Here is a 25,222-nt window from a genome sequence, read left to right as displayed (position 1 = left end):
TTGAACTCAGCGTCTTCATCTAAAAAGTGGGAATAACAGTACCTTCCTCATAACACTCCAAACCCCCTACTTCTTGCAATCCACCCATTCCTGCAAGGGTGAATTTAAAAAATAATTCATTTCATTATGTTGGGAGAATTGTTTACTTGAGAAAAGACTCCATTTAAACTTTACTTATTGTCTGCACCAAAATAATTTCAATATTTAAAAAGAAAGACTGAAGAAAGCTATAAGAAATTTTAGATAAATATTTATCTGCTGTCTAGTTGGAGAAGGACTGTCTAGCATAGATGTTATCAAATTAAGAGGCAAACTAGAAACGGAAAAAGAGCTATTTATAGACAGAGAGTTAGTATATTTAACACATAAAACATGTTGTTTCTCAAGAAAGCCTTGAGAAAAAAATGAGATAGACCTAGTATATTGACATGGTAAGAAATCCAAGCCAAAAACAGGCATCCACAATAAAAACACAAACAAACTATATATGACAGTACTGTATAATAATTTGACTCACCTTTGTCTCTGGTTCCTGGGAGTGAATCTAAATTCCTAGAATTTCACGAGTAAAAGGAGTGTCTTTGTTATTCACGAGCCCCTTGGATCACTTCTGGGTTTATGCAAATGAGGTGACTCATTGTGGGCCCTTAGATAGCTTCAGGATCAGGGCTGATCACGCCAGAAAGACCAATCATGTGATTACAAGGTTGAGGCTTTGAGCCACATGATATCAGCCCCATCTCCTGACTTTGGGAAAGGAGAGGTCTGGAGAACGAGTTCAATCACAGGCCAATGATTTATTCAATCATGTCTATGTAACGAAACCCCAATAAAAACTCTGGACATGAAACTCAGTGGTGCTTCCTGGAGGGTGAACACATTGATGTGATACGAGGGTGAAGTGCCTTGATTCCACGGGGAGGAGGCACAGAACCTCTACATTCAGGACCCTCCCAGACCTTGCCTTATAAGTCTCTTATTTGGCTGTTCCTGGTTTGTATCCTTTCTAATAAGACTGTAATTGTAATTATAGTGCTTTAGTGCTTTCTTGAGTTCTGAGTCGTGCCAGCAACTTATCCAATCTGAAGAGGTCATGGGATTGTAGCCAGCTGGAAGTGCAGGTAGCTAGGGGACCCTACTTTTGACTGGTGTCTGAAGTGGGGACAGTCTTGTTAGGGACCACGCCCTTTCATTTGTGTGGTCTATGCTAACTCTGGGTGGTTAGTGCTGGAACTGAACTGCGGTATACCAGTTGGTGTCAGAATAAACATCAATTACATAAAATACATTGAGATGCATGAAAGAATGGTTGCCAAAATATTAATAGTGTTTATTTCTTAACTGGTTTCAGGTGATTTTTATTGTCTGAAAAACATCTTTCACGTCTTGATCAAATTTTTTTGTAATGTTCAATAGGGTGTGGGGGAAAGCTTTTTACACTGTGGGGAGAAAAAAGTAAGCTCCCAAATGCACACTATTAAGTGAAGAAAGATGCTGAATAACCGGTATTCTATGATCCATTTACATTTTTATATATATATTCCATGTATATTTATATAAAGAATATGAAGATATGTGCATATTAATAGAATGATAACAGGAATAATGTACTCTAAAATGCTGTTGACAGTGGTGATCTGTAAGGGAGGGAGTCATGTGCTATGTATATTTCTATATCGTTTGAATCTTTTACAACTAGAATATTTGTGTTATTCAAGTAATAAAAAAAAGACAAACGATCCCATAGAAATGCTAAAAAAAAGGCCCACAGAAATTGATTTTCTTTAAAATATATTACAATATAAAAATGGGCTAAGTGAAAAAATTGATGTTTCACATAAGAAAAAAAGTAATATATGAAAAATACCTCACTAATAAAAAATGTTAATTTTAACAAAAGAGAGATATTTCTTTTTAGAAGTTAGAAGTCTTTAAATTATCATATTTAATTTTCATGAGGGTGTAATCAGATGCACAAACAAAAATTACTTTTAGATAGAGTACATAATTTATAGAAAAAAACTGATAATATTATTGAGTGTGAAAGTGCTTATGCTCTTTAAATAGTAATTTCACGTTCTAGAATCTAAACCAAGAAACATAGTAGTCAGAGATGCAAAAAATGATTTTTATACAAAAAAATATTTGGCATTAAAAATTGGAAATATCTAGGGGCCAGCCTGGTGGCGTAGTAGTTAAATTCACACACTCCACTTCAGTGGCCCAGGGTTCACAGGTTTGGATCCTGGGCACGGACCTACACACTGCTCATCAAGCCATGCTGTGGCGGTGTCCCACATACAAAATAAAGGAGGACTGTCACAGATGTTAGCTCAGGGCCAATCTTCCCCACCAAAAAAACCAAACTAAAAATGAAATATCAAAATGTCCAAGAATATAGGGAATGGATAAATAGATGTGAAAATCCTATAATATGCAATATTACATATCCATTAAAAAAAACCAACAATTTTGAAGAACTTTTAAGGCAAAAGAAAAATATGTCATAGTGCTCAGTTTAAAAAAAGCAGGATTTATAACTGCATATGATTCAAATTATGTTTACAGAAGACAAATTACTCAGTTTTAAATACAATTATTTGTCTATCTTTTTCAAAGTTCCTTAATGGGAGATTATTATTTTAATAATTTTTATTATTTTTTAAATTAAATTTACTCAGTGGCATTTTAAAGCAATGTTTCAATCAGTTGTCTGTTTAATTTTTGGTTTCCTGATAGAAACCTAACTCAATACAATAAAAATATTTTAATTCATGGATAAAGCACTGAACCTTTTAAGGTTATAGCTCTAAATCTGACACTAACTGTAGAATTCTGGGAAAAGTATTTATCCTCTCTGAGCCAAATTCGCTCATCTGTTTAACAAAAAAGCAGTGGGGGCTGGCCCTATGGCGGAGTGGTTAAGTTCATGTGCTCTGCTTCAGTGGCCCAGGGTTCATGAGTTTGGATCCCAGGTGGGGACCTACACACTGCTCATGAAGCCATGATGTGGCTTGTATGTATTTTGTATTATCCCACATACAAAATAGAGGAAGACTGGCAGAGATGTTAGCTCAGTGACAATCTTCGTCACCAAAAAAAAAAAAAAAAAGCACTGGATCAGATTTCCAAGGTCTGTTCTAGGTCTAAAAATGTTATGATCCACTGACTTAGACACTTTTTGAATAAAATAAAGCAAATGCCATGAAATGAGTAATACTTTCAAATTAATGCATATTTTTATTAATGCAGTTGAACAAATAATCATATGCATACATGCAAGTCATTTATTTGTTTAGAGACAGTATTAGATTATTATATCCCTCTGCAAGTAATCTACAACCCTTCAGGGATCTCAACCAATAGGTAGGAAAATACTGATAAAGACAACTGGCAAATATAAATAGGAAAGAAGCTAAATCTCAGTTCACAGTAAAACTTCAAAGTGATATTTTAAACTGTATCTTCAAATGTTGACTAGCACTTGGCAGAATTATCCTCGTTTGAGTCTCAAATTCTCATTTATAAAATGAGAATAGTAATTGCTGCTTATAGGACTGCTATAAAGATTGAAAGATAATTATGTGAAAATACAATGCATAATATACAGTAGATATTCAGTAAATGTCAGTTCCTTTCCCTGTGCCCTTTGCATTCTGAAAATGACCATAATCGAATAGGAACAGAACCTGTAAAACTTCTATATCTGGAAATTTAATGATACAGAAAGGGAAAAGAAATAAAAGATTTTCTAGCTATAAAATCTGTATTAGACCCATTTAGTGAATAATTTGTCTCATTCCATAGCTTCCTGTTCCTGACCTGCATCCAGTCCCTGTGACAGACACCACGTCATGAGAACTGTCATCAACATCGGGGCCATGTGGATAGTTTCCACAAAGTCATGGGTTCCATAGAGCCAACATATTTCAGAGAACCATTGAATTCTGTCACTCATCCTCACTCTCTCAAGTTGCAGGTGAAGAAGTTGAGGGCCAGAGAAAGGAAGGCATGCACCCAAGATTACCAAGCTGAGCAGGTGGCAGAAGTAGTTCTCTGCTCCTTCTGTCACTTGACAGCAGTCTCACACCTCATGTGCTACTTATCCCACCAACATCCCCGCTGAGTTTCCTATTTTAGTTTACTTCCTGGGAAAATACTTTTAGCCGAAGGGTATAGACAAAAACAGAAGAAGTAATTGGATATAAAATTGCAGGGCAGGTTTAGGAAAAATTAGAAATAATCAATATACAGCTAAAGCTTGAAACTGAATGAAACTCATGGTCATTTTAAACCATCTTTTCTTCTTTTGTACTTTTTAAAGTGGAAATGGGTAAAGCCCTAGCTTCTGTGCTTACTACAACAGAGTTAAAATCTATGGAACTGTAAACTCTAGTGTAATTAAAAATTAAAACGACCTCAATGTTTCCATGGAAATAAAAAGACCTCATGAATAAAGAATTACTATTATGCAACTGATATAGAAGTCTTTTACTCTGAAAGCCACACGTTGTTTTGTAGCTACTACAAGCTAGATGTTTTTGTTTTGTTTTATTTCTGCCTATATCCTTTGGTTAAATTCTTCCTGAAAGTCTAAATACATCCATATTTTTGATGAATGTAATTCTGATATCAAAACACTACAGTGTATTTTCAAATGTTAACCAAACCTAAAAAAAGAGGAAAGACCTTAAGAGAGTTAACATATTTACATAATTCTAATCATGTTTTTAAAGCCAGAATTCATAATTCCATCTAAGCATATTTTAGGTAAAAGCAACATAAGTGAAGAAGTTTAATAGTTTATTAAATCTAAAATTGAATAATGTATTAAAAGACAACAAAAAATTGATAGTTTAAGACAGTTGGTTAAAAAAAAAGACAAGAAAGCAGAAAGACAGACTTTTCCAAAATACTTTTGTAATCAAGCCTAGAAATCTGATGCCCCTCGCTGCAAGGGAGCGTTGTATGTAAGTATGGTATGTTAAGCAGCAGTTAGACTGGTTACCTTATATTGTAATGTTTCTGGGACACCCCTGTTTACAATACTCAATACGTATTTGTTGGCTAAGGAACTGAAGAGATTGTTTCAATTAGCAACTAATATTGAGGTACTTCCTGCCCCTACATTTCCTCACAGGTTCCAAAGTGGACTCAACTGACCAGTTTGAAGCATTCTCGGTGTTCCTTTTACCTTCTTAGCCATCTTTCCTGCTCTAGGTAACCTAAATGTTGGAGGGCCCCAGGGCTAGATCCTGGGGATTCTTCTCTTCTTTATCTACATTTTCTTTTGAGGTGATCTCTCTGTTCTCTAGTTTAAATACCATCCACATGTTGATAAATCACAAAAAATGTTTACCTCCAGTCCTGATCTCTAGACTTTATAAGTGCCTACTTAATCTTTCTATTTGGAAGTCAAATTCGCCAGGTCTAAAAGAGAGGTTTTGCTTTTCTCTTCTGAAAATATTCGTCCCCATCAGTTTTCCTCAAAGTGGTAAAATTCATTACCAGTCATACAGCAGCTCGAGACTAAAACCTTGGAGTCATTCTTCATTCCTCCTCTTCCTTCACACACCATCTCCACCCCCCACCGCCCATCAATCTGCAAGTTCTGATGATTCTGTCTCCAAAACAGATCCTGAATTTGTGCATTTCTCTTTGCCTCCTGTATCACTATCAATCTAGTTCCAAATCACCTAAGGTCTCACCTGCGTAACTGCAATAATAACCTCCTAACTGCTCTCCCCATTTCTATTCATGTCCCTCCACAACTCATGCTCCTACAACATAGAAACCAAGGTATGTCACTTCTCCACTCAAAACCCTCTAATTGTTTTCTTTGTACTCAGAATGAAGTTGACCCTATGATTACCATGGACTCCAGGGCTTTCTATACTTCCCTGACCTCATCTCATACCATCTTCTCTATTGCTCTCTCTCTAAGCTCATGCCACATTGGCCTTCTTTCTGCCCTTTAACACTTTTTTCCACCTCTAGGCCTTTGCATTTACTGTTCCTTCTACCTATGAAGCTCTTACCCCTGCTTTTTTGAATGATGGCCACTTTTCATCTGTTGAATGCCAACTCCTTGAAAATACCACCAACCAAAATAACCTGTTGATAAAGCAAAACTAAGTTTTCTGCTTACTGTGGTAGGAAGAATATTACCTTGACAGATCTTAGCAGTATCTCTGAGGGGTAAGGGCAAAGGTGAGATACTTTTGAGGTTTCTGGAGTCTAGCTTGAGTTTTTCAGTGCAAGGACCTGATTGGTATTGAGTAAAGTCTGCAAGGCTGATGGGGGAACCTCGAATCAAAGTTACCCATCAAGAGTCCTCCTTCTCAGAGAAATGGGCCTGCCTTCGGACCTTCGCCACGCTCAGTCATCGGCTGGGAGCAGCCGGGAGCAGCACGGCTTCTGCAGAAGCACTACAGTAGAGTCAGAGCATAGCAACTGGGGCCATCTGTCAATTCTCTGCAGAAACAGCTCTGAGTGGCTTATTTTCATAGCTGCTACAGCTCGCCCCTTGCGCTGAACAGATTTCTCACAGGTCCAGGGTGCAGGTCTACCATGGTTCCTGCGGGCCTGTGTTCCCGAGGGGAAACTCAGAAGGGACCTCTGACACTGCAGTTGATCTTTGGGGTTACAACTGGTACTCATGCTCTCCCTCTTTCACTAGCTATTCTGATTTCCCTCATTCTAAAGTAAGACTTGGGGACTTACTGGTGGGGTGACTCAAATCTTAACTCCTGAGGGGTCCGAGCCATCATACTGTTCTCAGGCTGACGACTGCTGCATGCGTCCATCCACAGCTACAATGAGACGGGAGGACCAAAAAGTTCCCAAATGGCTCATCTGGGTTCCACATGTCCTCTTCCTGCTGAGCAGGGTCGAGCACCCCTGCCAGAATGCTGATGTCTGGATACAAGGACTTCAGAGTGCACTGCCAGCAGCCATATCCTAAAGTTCAATAAAAACTTTGTGTTCCCCGTGGCAAGACTACGCCCCCTTTGGGCACCAGGACCTCCAACCCTACAGAGCCCAGAGTTAAAGGGATGAGAGGCATAAAATCTCCCAGTGTGTCATTGGGAATGATGGTAAATGGGGCCACTCCTGCTTCTGCCCCTTGATTCTGCCCCATGTAGTCTTGCTGTTGGGAACACAGCACCATGCAGAGGTATCTGATTTGACGCATATACTACACGTTCAAGGATGGCACCCATCCTTTCATGCTGCAGCTCTTTTAGGAAGCCACTTCAGCATTCCATGAATTTACCATCTTAAGTGCAACAATTCTTTAAGAAACAAACCAGAGCAATAATATTGCATACATATTCACATCTCTCTGTAATTATACTAAATATGGTCTTAATTGCTCCACTTAACCTAGGTGACCAACTTCTTTTTCTCCTGGAAAAAACTAGAAGACAGAAAACCAGTTACTGTTTAACTATTTTTCTAATGGGCATGCCTTTCATATTATCTTTATAAATTTTAAGGAGGTTATTTGTATAACAAAATCCAAAGGCATTTTCACATTCTCTAAATCTATATCTTTTTTTTTCTTTCTTTTTTTTTTTTTTTGCTGAGGAAGATTCACTCTGAGCTAACATCTGTTGCCAATCCTCCTCTTACTTTGCTTGAGGAAGATTAGCCCTGAGCTAACATCTGTGCCAATCTTCCTCCACATTATATGGGGTCACCACCACAGCATGGCTGATGAGTGGTGTAGGTCCATGCCCAGGATCTAAACCCTTGAACCTGGGCCACCAAAGCAGAGTGTGCCCAACTTAATCAGTATGACAAGCGGCCGGCCCCAATATATCTATTTTTAAGTGTATAAGAATAACAGTGGGGGCTGGCCCCGTGGCCGAGTGGTTAAGTTCACGTGCTCTGCTGCAGGTGGCCCAGTGTTTCGTTGGTTCAAATCCTGGGCACGGACATGGCACTGCTCATCAAACCATGCTGAGGCAGCGTCCCACATGCCACAACTAGAAGGACCCACAACGAAGAATATACAACCATGTACCGGGGGACTTTGGGGAGAAAAAGGAAAAAAATAAAATCTTTAAAAAAAAAAAAAGAATAACAGTAAAATACAACTGTTTAGTGGCAAATGTTGTGCCTCTCATTTTTTTTCTTTAGATTTTGTCGAAGTATTCAAAGATTACATATCAATAAACTTAGTTTAACAATTGCCTAAGGTATTTAAGTTAGCTAAAAATCTAGAAATTACAATTTTAGTTAAATATAAACTTAAGAATTTTGATATTACAGAAATATCATAAGATTATAAACTTTTTTAAGATACCCATCATTACAATTTTATCTAGTTAATCATGATTCTAAATTTTTGTAATCTTTAAGAATTTGTAGAAATAATAATAAATTGTTTGTCCCATAAAACCAATGCAAGGAATATAGGAATTTTAAATTACGAGACATTCTATAATCTTGTATAAAGTAGAATATCATGTTGGCATTAACTTCATATATTAAAGTTAGGAAGTAGATAATTGGTTTCAACCCTTTAAACCAAAATGATAAACTCATTCTAATTTGTCCAATGATTCATCTATTTATCAGGAATATTTTATGCACATTTTATATATAATATATAAGCTTTGTATTCATAAATGAAATTATAAAAATTCTTTATATTCTGTTTCAATGCCCTTATCCTTAGAATCAAGGCCTTTTCTTCTTTTCCTGTAGTTTTAACCAGAAATATCTCTTAAAAGCAATTTTAAAGAAAAAGAAACACAAAACAATTTAATGATTTTGCTTTCTATTTCAGAAATTCTTAATTAGATATTCCTAGATTTAGCACATAATGACAGAATAATTATTTTCATCAATTAATCTTTAAAGATCTCCTAGGGAGGAAAAAGGAGAAGAGTAATAGAAAAAATGAGAGGGAGCTAGCTTTAGTCAAATACAAAATTATCACTGTAAAAGACTAATTATCTTTCCTTAATTAAAGAGAGGGGAAAGTATAGATGCAGGAAAACCTATTTTGACATACAAGCACATGAGAGAGGGAGGGGAGGAAAGATGGGGGAGAGAAAAAGAGAGAGTCATTACAGCAGGTTTAAACATTAACTCAGGCCCTTGACAATCTGATTTGTATGATTCAAAGACCAGTAATTATTAACAGTTGAAGTATGGAAATGAGAGGGGTGTCTCATATTAAACAAAGTGATCTTTCTCTTTTAGACTAACAAGACCATCTCCTTAGGAGGTGTTTTCAAGGGAAGGAGAAAAAGTCAGAAGGATAGATGGGACAGAGGGAAATAGAGGAACATAGGATAAGGAAGTGGAAAAGAAGAATAAAGGATATTATATTCAAATTGTGATTTGAAGGAATCTAAAAGAGATAGTTTTAATATGTTCACATTTTTCTCTTGCCTTTGCCCAGGAACCATTTAAGGAAGCAATTTCATAGTTCTTTGACTATATTTTGGAAGTTTCCTCTTGCCTTAAAATGTAGACAATTGTACGTTTTTGATATTTGCTTCCTTTTTGCTTCAAAGAGCCAACCAAAAGGAACAATTTTGTTCATATCAAAAGTTCTCCAAAGCAATCATTATATTCCAAATAATCCTCATATCACATAGAAAGTTAAGAAGCTACATTTTCATGTTAGTATAAATACATATAAGAGGCAGGAGTCCATCCCAGAGTGGGCACAGAACTAGAGATAAACCTAGGAGTCTCGTGGCAGTCAGTCAAATATCGTGCACTTTCTATCTTGGGGAACTCCTTACCAAAGAGAACTAGACTTTTATGGACAAAATAAAACCAGAGTGAGTAAAGTTCTGATAAGATTTTCATAAATGATCTGAGACAGTGTTTCCTAAAGGATGCCAGTCTGAAGAGAAACCTTCTGAACATACAAGCCCATCCTCATCCCTATGAACTTTCTTTTATCAATGCACAATGAAGAAATGACAAGGACAAACAGACAAACAGTAGGGTTGTCAGTCATAATGCAGATTTCTACCAAAAATAAAAGTTTTTCAAACCTGATCAATCACTGGACTTTTAAAAAGAGTTTCTTATTCCTAAATACTACTCTCAAACTAAATAAACTAAACTTACCAGTTTGGAGTGTTTGTTGAAAAAATAAGAAATGAGAGCTCAAACCCAGTAGGAACTTACCTCGCCATCATCATTGGAAAGACCCTGTGCAGGAGGCTCAAAGGGCCTCAGAAAAGCACGCTGTTTCCAGGGTGACCAGATTTTGATGGGACCTCCCAGCTTGTCAAATGCTGGCTCCTTTAAAATATCTCCAAAATAACCTGTTGATAAAGCAGAACTGAGTTTTTTGCTTACTGCAGTAAAGGAGAATAGCATCTTGAGAGTTTTAGCAGTGTCTCACAGGGAAAGTGAGGGAGACAGTATTTATGAGATTTGGGAATCTGGTTTAAGATGAGTTTTAAAGCAGGGGATCTGATTGGGATCAGGCAAAGTTTTTACATAATAGTTTTTGAGTGGACGCCATGAGACGAGTCTTTGGAAGTGGCTCTTTCACAGCTGTCTGCCTTCTTAGACTAATCTGCTATTTCCTCCACAACCTGAATTGTTCACTGGCCTGGAATAACTTCTTTGATTTAAGATGTTTTTTCCTGTGTTTGAATTGATAGTACTTTTCACACTATATCACAACTGGTTGATAGTGTAATTGTCTGCCCCTACACTGTGAGTAGGGCTAGGATTAGGTTTTGTTAATGTTTCCTACAGCCAGCAGGTAACACAGTGTCTCATTCTCAATAAATACTCAGTCACTGTTGATAATGATTGGAGAAAAACACACAAATGTGCCGACTAGTCTGATTTTCAATTTATGAACCTGAACCTCAAATGAACTCTTAATCAAGTAGGCCCATTAATAATATTATACTTTCCTCATCTAATTACTCTATTAGCTTTTTTCCTCAACTCCCCAACACAGTTCCCCAACAAACCCATCTTAAACACTTCCCTAAGGGCCTTGCTTGTCTCCCTGAGAACACTGAAGCAATCAGTTTTCCACAAACTCTCACTTGTCCCCCCCAGCAGTATCTTTACCCATGTAGTATGCCCTGTCATCTATCTATAGATGAAGTACGTATGCTCCCTCTAAAGTCAAACCCTTCAGTTGGGCATTAGATCTCATCCCCTTTCTCCTACTCAAAGACATTTCTTCAGCAATTCTCTCCCCTCAACAACTTTCCCATCTCTTGTTAAGTTGTTTCCCATTTATTTTCTATGAGGACACTCTAAAATCTTCAATGGCCATTTAAATGGTCATTCATTCAAAAATATTTTCCAAGCGTCTACCCTGAGATACAACAATGTACCAAAAGAGACAAAGACCCCTGCCCCTGTGGTTTATAACCTAGTAAGGGGAGACAGATAAATTGTAAAGTTTATTCTCAACACAACGGCCAAAGTGATCCTTTTAAAGGGAAAGTCATATTATGTCATTTCTTTGCTCAAAACTCAGCAATGGCTTCCCATTTCCACAGAGTAAAAGCCAAAGTCATTATAATGGTTTATAAGATCCTACATGATCTGATTCCCTGTTACCTCTCTGACTTCATTTCCTGGTACTCTCACTTGCTCACTCCACTCCAGCCACATTAGCCTTCCCGCTGACCTTCAGGCATACTGGGCAATTCCCAATCTTGCAGTTCCCTCTTCTTGCACTACTCTGCATGCTATCTGCATGACTCTCTTATTCCCTTCCAGGATTTGCTTACATGTACCTTCTCAATGAGGCCTGCTCTGGTTCTTTATTTAGAATTACAACTCTCTCCACACTGAGCCCCTATTTCCCTCTTTGTCTGTTCCACTTTTGTTCCATATCACTTATCAACCTAACATATAAAAGTACATAATATACATATAATAATTAATATAAGTACATATAATATGCTTATATTATAGTATAAGTACTATAATATACTTATTTACTATGTTTATATATACCCATTTATTATGTTTATTATTTATTGTCTAGTTCTCTCTTCTGGAATCTAAGTTCCAAAAGGGCAGGAAACATGTCTGTCCCGTTGAATGAATGAATACCCATCTTTAAGACTTTAGAGTGTCCTTGTAGCATATAAATGTAAAAAATCCAAGTGTTTTGAAAAGCAATTATAGATGCAATAGTCATGACCAGAAACTTGTTACACAATTTTATTACCGTAATCAATAAATTATTCTATCACCTCCATTTGGACATCATAACTATCTTCAGAAATCTGTGAAGCTCAATTTTTCACCCAGATTTTCGGAAATTTTTTTGATTCAATGGGCTCCTTTAATAGATCATTTTAATAAGATTTTAACCTAACACATGCTAAGCAAAATGTAAAATTCTTAGCCCGGCCTTCTAGAATTTCTACCACTTAGCCTTTCTTATCGTTCTCCAGCTTCTTCATTGAATCCTAATGTTCTCACAAAAATGAGTTACTAGTATCCCCAAATGTGCCATATAATTCCTTCTACTTGCTCCCTGAAGTCCATACATCTACATTTTAATCTCATCTTCATATCCTGTCATGAGATCCAACTCAAAGATCCTATCATGAAAAGAGCACTTGCTTTTCTGGACTGTGCAGCAAAAGGAATAGGGATTGGGACTGGACAGACCCTGGTACCAATACGAGCTTTATCACTTAACGGCTGTGTAACAAACTCAGGCACATTATTGAATTTCTGAATTTCAGTTCTCCCATTTGTGGGAGACACAACTGTGGCCTAAATGATATTCAAAGAATTCTGTCTTTTTCTCTTACTAAAACACAATTTTTCTTGGGGTGGTAATGTGCCCAGATTTTAAAAAGAACTACATTTCCCAGCATCCCTTGTAACTAGGGTGGTCATACAACAATGCTCACCAATGTGATACAAGTGGAAGCTGCTGACAGGTCTTCTGAGAAAGACCTCTGGCTCACTCATCTAGCACAGGCTGTTTGCCCATTGCATTCTTCCTGTCTGAACTCTTGTTAATGCAGGAGGTGGAACAACCATCATGGGCAAAAAGCAACAAGCATGTAGCTGAAAGCCACAGGTTAGAGATGGTTATATGAAAAGATTAAAGGAGTCTGAGTTCCTAATGGCAACATGGAATCACCATACTAGCCTGGTCAGACTGCCCTTGGACTTGGTTTCATAAAAAAATAAAGAAAAGAAAAGACCTCTTTGGTTAAGCCATTATAATCATGTCTGTGTTGCAAGCAGCTAAAAGTGCTCCCCAACAAATACACCATCTTGAAATAATGCTTACCTTTCAGGATTTTAAAGTCCATTATTAATTTAATTAATTATACAAATTAACATATATTGAATGCCATGCATCAGATTCTGCTGGACCAATCAGATACCCTAAGTCTCACAGTGATATCCACACTTGTCTTGCTCAGATTTGTTGTACTCTATTCTATCTCATCACCTATCCTTGCACTTTCCTTACAATGTCCTACTTCATCTCCCAACTTCACTGCTCCTGCAGAAATCCAAATGTTACATTATGTTGAACTGTCTGGAGAACTTCCACATCTAGTGTCAAGATGGAGTAAAAGTGACCAGATTTAGCCTCCTGTCTGAAACAACTATAAAATACATGAAACAATGATCCTCAAAACATTGGACATCACGCAACAGAAGACAGTAATCCCTGAGAGATGGAAACCAAATAAGATGAGGCCTGTGTTATCCCAGATTACCACCCAAATAGAGTTCCTAGGCTGTGGCACACGGATGGGGAAGGTAGGCAAAGCTTCTCTGAGAAGAGGAAATCCAGGAAGGTCAAAGCAGGTGGAGTTTACAGGACAAAGTACTGGAGAAGAGAGAGCTACAGAGATAGAAAACTCCAGAGATCTGCAGAAGGCCACTCTCTAGCACTTAACAGAGTACTTACTGTTCAGTGCCTGAGTATAAGGAAACTACTTGAGGCTAGGGAAAGAACAATCCCTGAGGCTCACATGGGAACTATAGTCTGCTTATTCCCATCAGCCAGAGAAGAAAATCTCATTAATTCAAAATCACACTGTAGAGTACTAAGAAGGGTTTTGCCTCAATAGTGGGACAAAATTAACACAAGGTTAAGTGCTGCTCTGACCCAAAGCAAGATGTTAAGGGAACAAACCTTTTCCAAGAAACTTAACTGCATCCTAGAACAAAACTCAAAATATTTACAGGAATATAAAAATATCCAGCACTCGACAAGGTAAAAGTTATGTCTGAATGCCAATCAAAAGTTGCCAGGAATCAAAGAAGCAGGAAAAAATATAAAAATAATGAGTAGAAAATCAATCAATTGAAATTACCTCAAAGAAAAAAAAAAAAGACGATAGAACTAGCAGACAAGGATATTAAAATAAAATAGTTTTACAGCCACATTCCATATGTTCAAGAAGCTAGAGGAAACATTCAAGGTGTCAAGTAGAGACATGGAAGATACAAAAAAATTCCCAAATCAAACTTGTAAACATGGAAACTACTTTGTGTTGAGAAATACACTGAATTATTAACAACACCAAGTTGATCTAGGATTAACAACAGATTAGACATTTTAGACACTGCAGAAGAAAATATCAATGAATTTGAAGACAGAGCATTATAAACTGTACAAAATGAATAGAGATAGAAAAAAAGATGGGAAAAAATGAACAGAGCATCAGTGAGATATGGAATAACTTCAACCACACCAATATATACATATAATTCAAATCTCAGAGAGTAAGGCGAGGAGACAAAAAATGTTTTTGAGGAAAAAATGGTTGAAAATTTTCCAAATTTGATTAAAACTGTAAACCTAAACACCCAAAAAGCTCAACAAACCCAAAATACAAAAAACATAAAGCAAATTATACCAAGGCATATCATAACCAAGTTGCTAAAAACCAGTGATAAAAAGGAACAATTAAAATCAGACAGAGGAAAGAAAGACACATACACTAAAGAACAACGGTAGATTTCTCACTGAAAATAATTCAAGGTAAAAGACAGCGGAGCAATATTTTTCAAGTAACTTGGAATTTTTTATCTAGGGAAAAGATTAAAAAATGAAGGTAAAACAGTTTCTCAGACATGATAAACCTGAAAGAATTCATAAGCAACAGACCTACAGCACAAAAACAAAGGAAGTTCTATTTAAAGGAATCTTACAGGAAGGAAAAGGAAAAATGACACTGGATGCAAATGTGGATCTCCACAAAGAAATGAAGAACATTGGAAATAATAACTATGTGGGTAAATAGAAATTTTTTTACTAGGTAAGTCTCTTTACAAGATAATTGATTGTTTAAAGTAAAAATAATAACAATGTACTGTGGAGTTTATAAGATATACAGAAATAAAATGTTTTACAACAATAGCATGAAGGCAAGAAGGGGAAAATAAAAGTACACTCGTGAGATTCTTACACTGTATGTGAAATGGTGGAATAGTACTTGAAGGTAGACTGTGACAGTTAAAGATGTACAGTATAAACAATAAAGCAATCATTAGAATAACAAGAGTTACAGGACTTATGTCAGCATCATGGCAGAGTGAGCGCCTCACTTAGACTCTCCCCACTATGATATAACAAAAAGGACATTCATATACCAACAGAGGACATTCACGCAACACAAAAGACATATGAAAGGCCTATGCAGCCATACATCTGAAGGTAGAGGTGCTGGACCACCCAGAGGAAGTGGAAGGAGGTAGGGGGATCTCATCTCTCTCCCCTAATGGCAGCAAACCAGGGCGCAGGACCACGACCAGCTGTGGGAGCAGAGGGAGGAGGGGTGGCCCTCTGCAGGAACATGTTTGCTCCCCAAGTTCCCTCATAGCCTGTGGGAAAGCCCCACACAGAGGTAGCTAAGCTATTGTGGGATGTGTCTTCATCAAGTCAGTACCCCAGGAGAGCAGATAGAGAGGGCAGAACAAGAACGTCCCTGGGATAATGCAGGTGAAAGGAAGCACCCCTGCCCCCAACTGGCACTCCAGGTCAGCCAGTCAGCCAGAGTGCCTGAACAAGTGATAGAAAGGCAGCAGCTGTGAGCCAGCGAGCTGCAGATTGTGGTGGGCTCAGAATATACAGCTCTCGACCTACACCCACTGGCAGCAGGTGGAAGTTGTGACCAAATACTATCACCATGCAGAGGCACAAATCCACACCATCAAACAGTATGAAAAAATATATTAGAACTCCAGACCAGAAGGAAAATGACAAGCACCCAGAAATCAATCCTGAAAGCACAGAAACTTATAATCTAAATGACAGAGAACTCAAAATAGCTATCATAAAAATACTCAAACAAGTTACAAGAAAATACAGAGAGACAGTTCAATGAAATCAGGAACTTCTTCACAAAAGAGATTGAAACTATAAAGAAAAATCAATCAGAAATGTGGTAGATGAATAACACAATCAATAAAATAAAGAAAAATCTGGACTCTAGGAATAACAGAGCTGATATTATGGAGCAGAGAATTAGCAGTCTGGACGGACAGAAATGTAAAAATGCTTCCGATAGAGGAGGAGAGAGAACTAACACTAAAAAGAAATGAAGAAATTCTCCAAGAAATATCCAACTCAATTAGGAAATGCAACATAAGGATTACAGGTATTCCAGAGGAAGAAAAGAAGGAGAATGGAGCAGAAAGCTTGCTCAAAGAAATATCAGCTGAGACCTTCCCAAATCTGGGGAAGCAAGTGGAGATACAATTCAAAGAAGCTAATAGATCTCATAATTATATCATTGTAAAAAGACCTTCTCCAAGGCATATAGTAGTAAAGCTGGCAAAAGTCTATGACAAAGAAAAACTATTAAGGGCACCAAGGCAGAAGAAATAACTTACAAAGGAACCCCTATCAGTGGATTTCTCAGCAGAAACCTTCCAGGCTAGGAGAGAGTAGAATGATATATTCAAAATTCTGAAAGACAAAAACTTTCAGCCAAGAATACTCTATCCAGCAAAAATGTCCTTCAGATATGATGGAGAAATAAAAACTATCCCAGATAAACAAAAGCTGAGGGAGTTCATCACCACAAGATGCCCCCTCCAAGAAATGATCAAAAAGGCCCTCATACCTGAAAAAAAATGAAACAGTTTATGAAGCCTTGAGCAAGAAGATAAATAGGTAGACTAAACAAGGAAATTGAGGCTTTCTATCAGAACAGGTTAGCAAACACATAATTATAACATTAAAGATAAAGGAAAGGAAAACATCAAAAATAAATATAATATCATCATTTTAACCACAAACTCACAATACAAGATGGAATAAGTTGTGACAACAACAACTTAGAAAAGGAAGAGGAAAGGGATGGAATCAGCTTAGTCTAAGGAAATAAGAGGCTATCAGAAAATGGACTATCTCATATATGAGATTTTTTATACAAACCTCATGGTAACCACTAAGCAAATAATCAGAACAGAGACACAAATGATAAATACTAAGAAAACCACCATAGAGGACTACCAATTCAGTCAAAATACATGGGATGAGAAATAAGGGAAATGCAGAAGAAACAGAAAACAAGCAATAAAATGGCACCATTAAGCCCTTATATATCAACAATCATTCTAAATGTAAATGGGTTGAATTCTTCCATCAAGACACAGAGTGGCTGGATGGATTAAACAACAAGAGCCAACATTATGCTGCCTCCAGGAAACACATCTCAGCTCTAAAAACAAACACAGGCTCAGAGTGAAGGGATGGAGGATGATACTCCAAGCTAATAGCAAACAGAAGAAAGCAGGCATTGCCATAATTATATCAGACAAAGTAGACTTCAAGACAAAACAGGTAATGAGAGACAAACAGGGACAGTATGTAATGATCAAAGGGAGACTCCACCAAGAAGACATAACACTTATAAATATCTATTCACCCAACACAGGAGCACCAAAGTACATAAAGCAACTATTAACAAACCTAAAAGGACATATTAACAACAAGACAATAATAGTAGGGGATCTTAACACCCTTAACACTCTGCTTACATCAACAGATAGGTCATCCAGACAGAAAGTCAACAAGGAAATAGTGGATTTAAACAAAAAACTAGACCAGATGGACTTAACAGATATATATATATAGAACACTCCATCCAAAAACAGCAGAATACACATTCTTCTCAAGTGTGCATGGAGCATTCTCAAGGATAAACCATATGTTGTGAAACAAGGCAAGTCTAAATAAATTTAAGAAGATTGAAATCATATCAAGTACTTTTCCCAATCATAATGCTATGAAACTAGACATCAACTACAGGAAAAAAGCTGGGAAAGTAACAAACATGTGGAGACTAAACAGCATGCTACTGAACAACCAATGGATCATTGGAGAAATAAAAAAAAACTAGAGACAAATGAGAATGAAAATACACCATAACAACTCATATGGGATGTAGCAAAAGTGGTCTTAAGAGGGAAATTCATAGCAATACAGGCCCACCTTAACAAACAAGAAAAATCTCAAATAAGCAATCTAAAACTACACCTAACAGAACTAGAAAAAGAAGAACAAACAAAGCCTAAAGTCAGCAGTAGGAGGGAAATAATAAAAATTAGAGCAGTAATAAATGAAATTGAAAGAAAAAAATAGTAAAGGATCAATGAAACAAAGAGCTGGTTCTTTGAAAAGATAAAACTGACAAACCTTTAGCCAGACTCACTAAGAAAAAAAGAAAGAAGCCTCAGTAATTAAAATTAGAAATGAAAGAGGAGACATAACAAGGGATACCATAGAAATACAAAGGATTATAGGAAAATACAATGAAAAACTATAAGCCAAACAATTAGACAACCTAAAGAAATGGATAAATAGAATCATACAACCTCCAAAAACTGAACCAAGAAGAAATAGAGAATCTGAATAGATCAATCAGAAGTAAAAAGATTGAAACACTAATCAGAAACCTCCCAAAAAATAAAAGTCCAGGACCAGATGGCTTCTCTGGAGGATTCTATCAAACATTCAAAGGAGATTTAACACCTATTCTTCTCACACTATTCCAAAAAGTTGAGAAGACGGATCACTTCCTAACACATTCTACGAGGCCAATATCACCCTAATCCCAAAGCCAGACAAGAACATCACAAAGAAGGAAAATTACAGGCCAATATCACTGATGAACATAGATGCCAAATCCTCAACAAAATATTGGGAAACTGGCGGCTGGCCCAGTAGCACAGCAAATAAGTTTGCACGCTCCGCTTCAGCAGCCTAGAGTTCACTGGTTCAGATCCCAGGCACGGACCTCTGCACTGCTTATCAAGCCATGCTGTGGCAGATGTCCCACACATAAAGTGGAGGACAATGGGCATAGACATTAGCTCAGGGCCAATCTTCCTCAGCAAAAAGAGGAGGATTGGTGGCAGACCTTAGCTCAGGGCTAATCTTCCACAAAAACCCCCCAAAATATTGGCAAACCAAATACAAACCAGCAATACATTGAAAGGATCATGCACCATGATCAAGTCAGATTTATATAGGGACACAAGGATCTGTCAACATCCACAAATCAATAAATGTGACAGGCCATATTAACAAAATGAGGCATAAAAACCACATGATCATCTCAATAGATGCAGAGAAAGCATTTGACAGGATCCAACATCCATTTATGACAAAAACTCTCAATAAGATGGGTACAGAAGGAGAGTACCTCAACAATAATAAAGGCCATATATGCCAAACCCAGAGACAACATCATCCTCAACAGGTAAAAACTAAAAGCCATCCCTCTGAGAACAGGAACAAGACAAGGGTACCCACTCTCGCCACTCTTATTCAACATGATTTCTTTTTTTTTAAGTTTGGCACCTGAGCTAATAACTGTTGCCAATCTTCATTTTTTTTTTCTTCTTCTCCCCAAACCCCCCAGAGTACATACTTGTATATTCTAGTTGTAGGTCCTTCTAGTTGTGCTATGTGGGACATCGCCTCAGCAGGGTCTGAAGAGTGGTGCCATGTCCGTGAATGGGATCCAAACCAGCAAAACTGCTAGCCGCCAAAACAGAGCACATGAACTTAACCACTTGGCCATGGGCCGGCCCCTCAACATGATTTTATATATAGAAAACCCTAAAGAATCCATTGGAAAACTACTATAAATAATCAACAACAACAGCAAAGTTGTAAGGTACTAGATCAACTTACAAAACACAGTTGCATTTCTATACTCTAAAAACGAACTAACAGAAAGAGAACTCATGAATACAATCCCATTTACAATCCCAGCAAAAAGAATAGAATATCTAGGAATAAGTTTAACCAAGGAGGTGAAAGATCTATACAATAAAAACTGTAAGACATTACTGAAAGAAATTGCTGATGACATAAAAGAAATGGAAAGATATTCCATGCACATCAATTGGAAGAATACATACAGTTAAAATGTCCATATACCTAAAGCAATCTACAGATTCAATGCAATCCACATCAAAATCCCAATGCCATTCTTCATGGAAAGAGAACAAAGAATCCTAAAATTCATATGGGGCAAAAAAGACCCCGAATAGCTAAAGCAATCTGGAGAAAAAAGAACAAAGCTGGAGGCATCACAACCCTTGACTCCAAAATAGACTACAAAGCCACAGTAATCAAAACAGCATAGTACTAGTAAAAAAACAGACACAGATCAATGGAACAGAATTGAAAGCCCAGAAATAAAACCACACATCTGCGGACAGCTAATCTTGGACAAAGGAGCTATAAACATGCAATGGAGAAAGGAAAGTCTCTTCAACAAACGGTGTTGGGACAACTGGACAGCCACATGGAAAAGAATGAAAGTAGACCATTATCTTTTGCCATACACAAAAATTAACTCAAAATGGATTAAAGACTTAAGGTAAGATGTGAAACCATAAAACTCCTAGAAGAAAAGATAGGCTGTACCCTCTTTGACATAGGTATTAGAAGGATCTTTTGAATATTATTTCTATTCAAACAAGGAAAACAAAAGAAAAAATAAATAAGTGGGACTTCATCAGACTCAAGGCCTTCTGCAAAGCAAAGGAAACTAGGAACAAAAGGAAAAGACAACTCACTAACTGGGAAAAAATATTTGCAAATCATATATCTGACAAGGGGTTAATCTCCAAAATAAATAAACAACTCACACAACTCATCAACCAAAAAAACAAACACTCCAATCAAAAAATGGGCAGAGGATATAAACAGACATTTTTCCGAAGAAGATATACAGATGGCCAATAGGCTCATGAAAAGACATTCCACATCACTAATCAACAGGGAAATGCAAATCAAAACAACACTAAGATAGAACCTTACACCTGTTAGAATGGCCATAATCACCAAGACAAAAAAATAACAAATGTTGGAGAGGATGTGGCGCAAAGGGAACCCTCATACACAGCTGGTGGGAATGCAAACTGGTGCAGCTACTGTGGAAACCAGTATGGAGATTTCTGAAAAAATTAACAACAGAAATACCATATGACCCACCTATCCCACTACTGGGTACTTATCCAAAGAACCTGAAATCAACAACCCAAAGAGACTTATGTACCCCTATGTTCATTGCAGCAGTATTCACTACAGACATGGAAGCAACCCAAGTGCCCATTGACTGATGATTGAGTAAAGAAGATGTGGTATATATATACGACGGAATACTACTCAGTCATAAAAAAAGACAAGATTGTCCCATTTGCAACAACATGGATGGACCTTGAGGGTGTTACGTTAAACAAAATAAGCCAGACAGAGAAAGATAAATACCATATGATTTCACTGATATGTGGAAGATAAACAAAACACACACAAAGAGAACAATTTAATGGTTACCAAAAAAAATAACAGGAGTTACAGCTAACAAATCAGTAATGGAGGTAAAATTGAATCATAGAAAAAGCTCAATTGCACCAAAAAAGGCAGAAAAGGAAGACTAGGGTAACCAAGAACAGGTGGGACAAATAGAAAACAAATAGCAAGATGGAAGACTTAAACCCAACCCTATCAATAATAACATTACGTGTAACTGAAACTCAACAATACGTAAAACAGGATAATGCATCCCAATGAACAAGTATGATTTGTTCTAGGAATGCAAGGATACAAGGATGTTTTATCCTTTGAAATTCAATCAAAATGTCTTACCATATGAGAGGGTAAAAAAAGAAAAGCCACATGATCATCTCAATATATGCAGAAAAAGCACTTGACAAAATCAAATATCCCTTCCTCATAAAAACTCTCAGCAAGCTAAGAACAGAAGGAATCTCCCTCAATTTGGTAACGGATATGCAAAACCTATGGTTAACATCATACTCAACGGTGAAAGACTACATGCTTTCTCCCTAAGATCAGAAACAAGGCATGGATGTCCACTCTAACCACTTCAAACTAAAATGGCACTTTAGGTTCTAGCCAGCATAACAGTCGAGAAAACAAGATGAAAGGCATCTAGATTTGAAAAGGAAGATGTAAAACAACATGATTATCTATCTAGAAAATTTGATAGAATTTACCAAAAAGCTATTAGAACTAATAAGTGAGTTTAACGAGGTTGTAAGATATAAGATTCATGTAAAAAATCAATTGTATTTCTATATAACACAAAAATCAGAAATTGAAATTAAAAGCCAATGCCATTTATAAGTTCTTAGCGATAAATCTGACAAGATATACGTAAGCTCTGCACCCCGAAAACTACAAAACACTGCAGAGAAAAATCAAAAAATCAATATTAAGATTTCAATTACCCTTAAATTGATCTATATATTCTACATAATCCTAGTCAAAATGCCACAGGCTTTCGTTTCGTTTTTTTAAGAAATTGATGGGGTTGGCCTGGTGGTGCAGTGGTTCATATGCTCTGCTTCGGCGGCCCAGGGTTCACGGGTTCAGATCCCGGGTGCAGACATGGCACCGCTTGTCAAGCCATGCTGTGGTAGGCGTCCCACATAGAAAGAAGAGGAAGATAGGTATGGATGTTAGCTCAGGGCCAGGCTTCCCTAGCAAAAGAGGAGGATTGGCAGCAGATGTTAGCGCAGGGCTAATCTTCCTCAAAAGAAAGAAAGAAAGAAAGAAATTGATAAGGTGATTCTAAAATTCACATGAAAAAACCAAGGACTTCGAATAGCCAAAACAAAGTTGAAAAAGAAGAGGATGCAAGGACTTATACTACTTGACTTCAAGACTTATTATAAAGCATAGTAATCAAGACAGTGTGGTACTGACACCAAGACAGACAGTTTATCATCTCAGTACTATTGACATTTGGGGCCAGAATTCTTTCTTGTGGGGGCTGTGCTATGCATTGTACGATGTTGAGCAGCATCTCTGGCTTCTATCTACTAGAAACCAGTAGTATCTCCCTCGTTGTGAAAACTAAAACTGTCTCCAGACTTTGCCAATGTCCCCTGGGGGCAAAATTGCCCCAGTTGAGACCATTGAGATAGACAATAGATCAATGGAAGAGAACAGAGAATCCAGAAACTGACCCACATATATAAGATAAGGGATTTTTCATTAATTCAACGGAGAAAGTATAGTCTTTTAAGAAAAATGATACTGGAACAATTGGATATTCATACGCAAAAAAAATAAGTCAATCTATACCTTGTACTATGTATACAAAAATTAACTCAAAATGAATCATGGACCTAAAGGTAAAACGAACATTATAAAACTCCTAGAAGTAGGATAAAATTTAACCTTGGGTTAGGCAAAGATCTCTTAGATACAACACAGAAGTATGATCCATAAAGAAAAAAAGATAAATTGGACTTCATCAAAATTAAGAACTTCTGCCCTTTGAAAGATTCTGTTATGGGAGTGAAAAGATAAGCTACAGATCAGGTGAACATATTTGTAAATTGTATTGTTAATAATTGACTTGTATCTAGAATATACTTTTTAAACCTCTATATAATAAGAAAACAACAATTCAATTTAAAAATGGGTGAAAGATTCAAACAGACACTTCACTAAAGAAGATATGCATATGGCAAATAACACATTAAAAGATGCTCAACAGTACTGGTCATTAAAGAAACAGGAATTAAAACCACAATGAGATGCTACTACGAACCTAATACAATGTCTAAAATTTAAAAGCCTGTCAATACCAAGTGATGATTAGGATATAGAGCACCTGAAACTCTCATACACTGCTGATAGGAATGTAAAATGGTACGATCACATTGGAAAATCATTTGAGTGTTTCTTAAAAAGTTAAATATATACCTACCATATGACCCAGCCATTCCACTCCTAGATATTTACCCAAGAGGAGTGAAAGCATATGTCCATACAAAGACTTTTACTTAAATGTTCATAGCAGTTTTATTTGTAATACCAAGAATGTAAACAACCCAAATGTCCATCAACAGGTGAATGGATAAACAAATTATGGTATATTCATAAAATGGAGCACTACTCAGCAGTAAAAAGGAATCAACTATTCATACATCCTGTGACACACATGAATCCAAAATAACTATGCTGAATGACAAAAGTCAGATAAACAGTTTAGACTATATGATTTCATTTATACAAAGCTGTAGACAAAACAAATTGATCTCTAGTGACAGAAAGCAGATCAGTAGTCGTCTGGGGAGGGTGGGGTGAGGAGGAGAGGCAGGGAGAAGTGGGGATGGATTACAAAGGGGCACTAGGAATCTCTTGAGGGTGATGGATATGTTCATTATCTTGACTGTGGTGATGGTTTCATAGATGTATACACATATCAAACCTTATCAAACTGCACACTTAAAATATGTGCAGTTTATTGTATGTCAATTATACCTCAACAAAGATATTTAAAGATAAAAATTCTGCTGGTATCAGACTCTCACTCTGTCCTCTGGTTTTAGAATTCTTTTTTCTTTAATTGAGATATAATTGGCATATAACTGTGTAAATTTAAGGTGTACAATGTGTTGATTTGATAATTTATATTTTGCAGTACGATTCCCACTGTAGCATTAGCTAACATATCTATCATGTCACATTATCATTCCTTTTTGTAGTGAGAAAAATTAAGATCTAGTCTCTAAGCAACTCTGAAGTTTATAATACAGTATTGTTGACTGCAATCACTATGCTGTATATTAGCTCTCCAGGACTTATGCATGAATATATATACATATACTCACACACACTAGTTGCAAGTTTGTACCATTAAACAACATATCTCCTGCACTCTCATAACCATATCACATTCTCAAAGGTTTTCCATATTAATCCATTTATTTT

At 36.9% G+C, this 25,222-nt stretch overlaps 2 protein-coding genes across 27 annotated transcripts in view; both read right to left on the bottom strand.

The window, feature by feature from the left end:
* Positions 1-25,222, bottom strand: part of CARF (calcium responsive transcription factor) — a 100,474-nt gene that overhangs the window by 19,763 nt on the left and 55,489 nt on the right. For 10 of the 26 annotated variants that reach the window (XR_011428379.1, XR_011428381.1, XR_011428357.1 and 7 more), the window contains 2 exons: positions 10,162-10,301; positions 3,218-6,960 (listed from right to left, as the gene is read on the bottom strand). The exons of 2 other annotated variants lie outside the window; for them this stretch is intronic. The gene's annotated coding sequence lies outside the window, so the exon portion shown is untranslated. Of the gene's footprint in view, positions 1-3,217; positions 6,961-10,161; positions 10,302-25,222 lie in introns of those variants that run through there. 14 more of the 26 variants (XR_011428382.1, XR_011428361.1, XR_011428358.1 and 11 more) reach the window with 4 other exon arrangements.
* NBEAL1 (neurobeachin like 1) overlaps positions 1-25,222 on the bottom strand; it is a 203,456-nt gene that overhangs the window by 176,598 nt on the left and 1,636 nt on the right. Inside the window, exons 2-3 of the mRNA XM_023622418.2 lie at positions 10,162-10,301; positions 6,724-6,960 (exon numbers count right to left, since the gene is read on the bottom strand). The gene's annotated coding sequence lies outside the window, so the exon portion shown is untranslated. The remainder of the gene's footprint in view (positions 1-6,723; positions 6,961-10,161; positions 10,302-25,222) is intronic.

This window comes from Equus caballus, chromosome 18 (assembly GCF_041296265.1).
Source record: "Equus caballus isolate H_3958 breed thoroughbred chromosome 18, TB-T2T, whole genome shotgun sequence".
NCBI lineage: Eukaryota > Metazoa > Chordata > Mammalia > Perissodactyla > Equidae > Equus > Equus caballus.
Note: the sequence above shows the minus strand (reverse complement) of the source record. Positions and strands in the feature narration are given on the sequence as shown.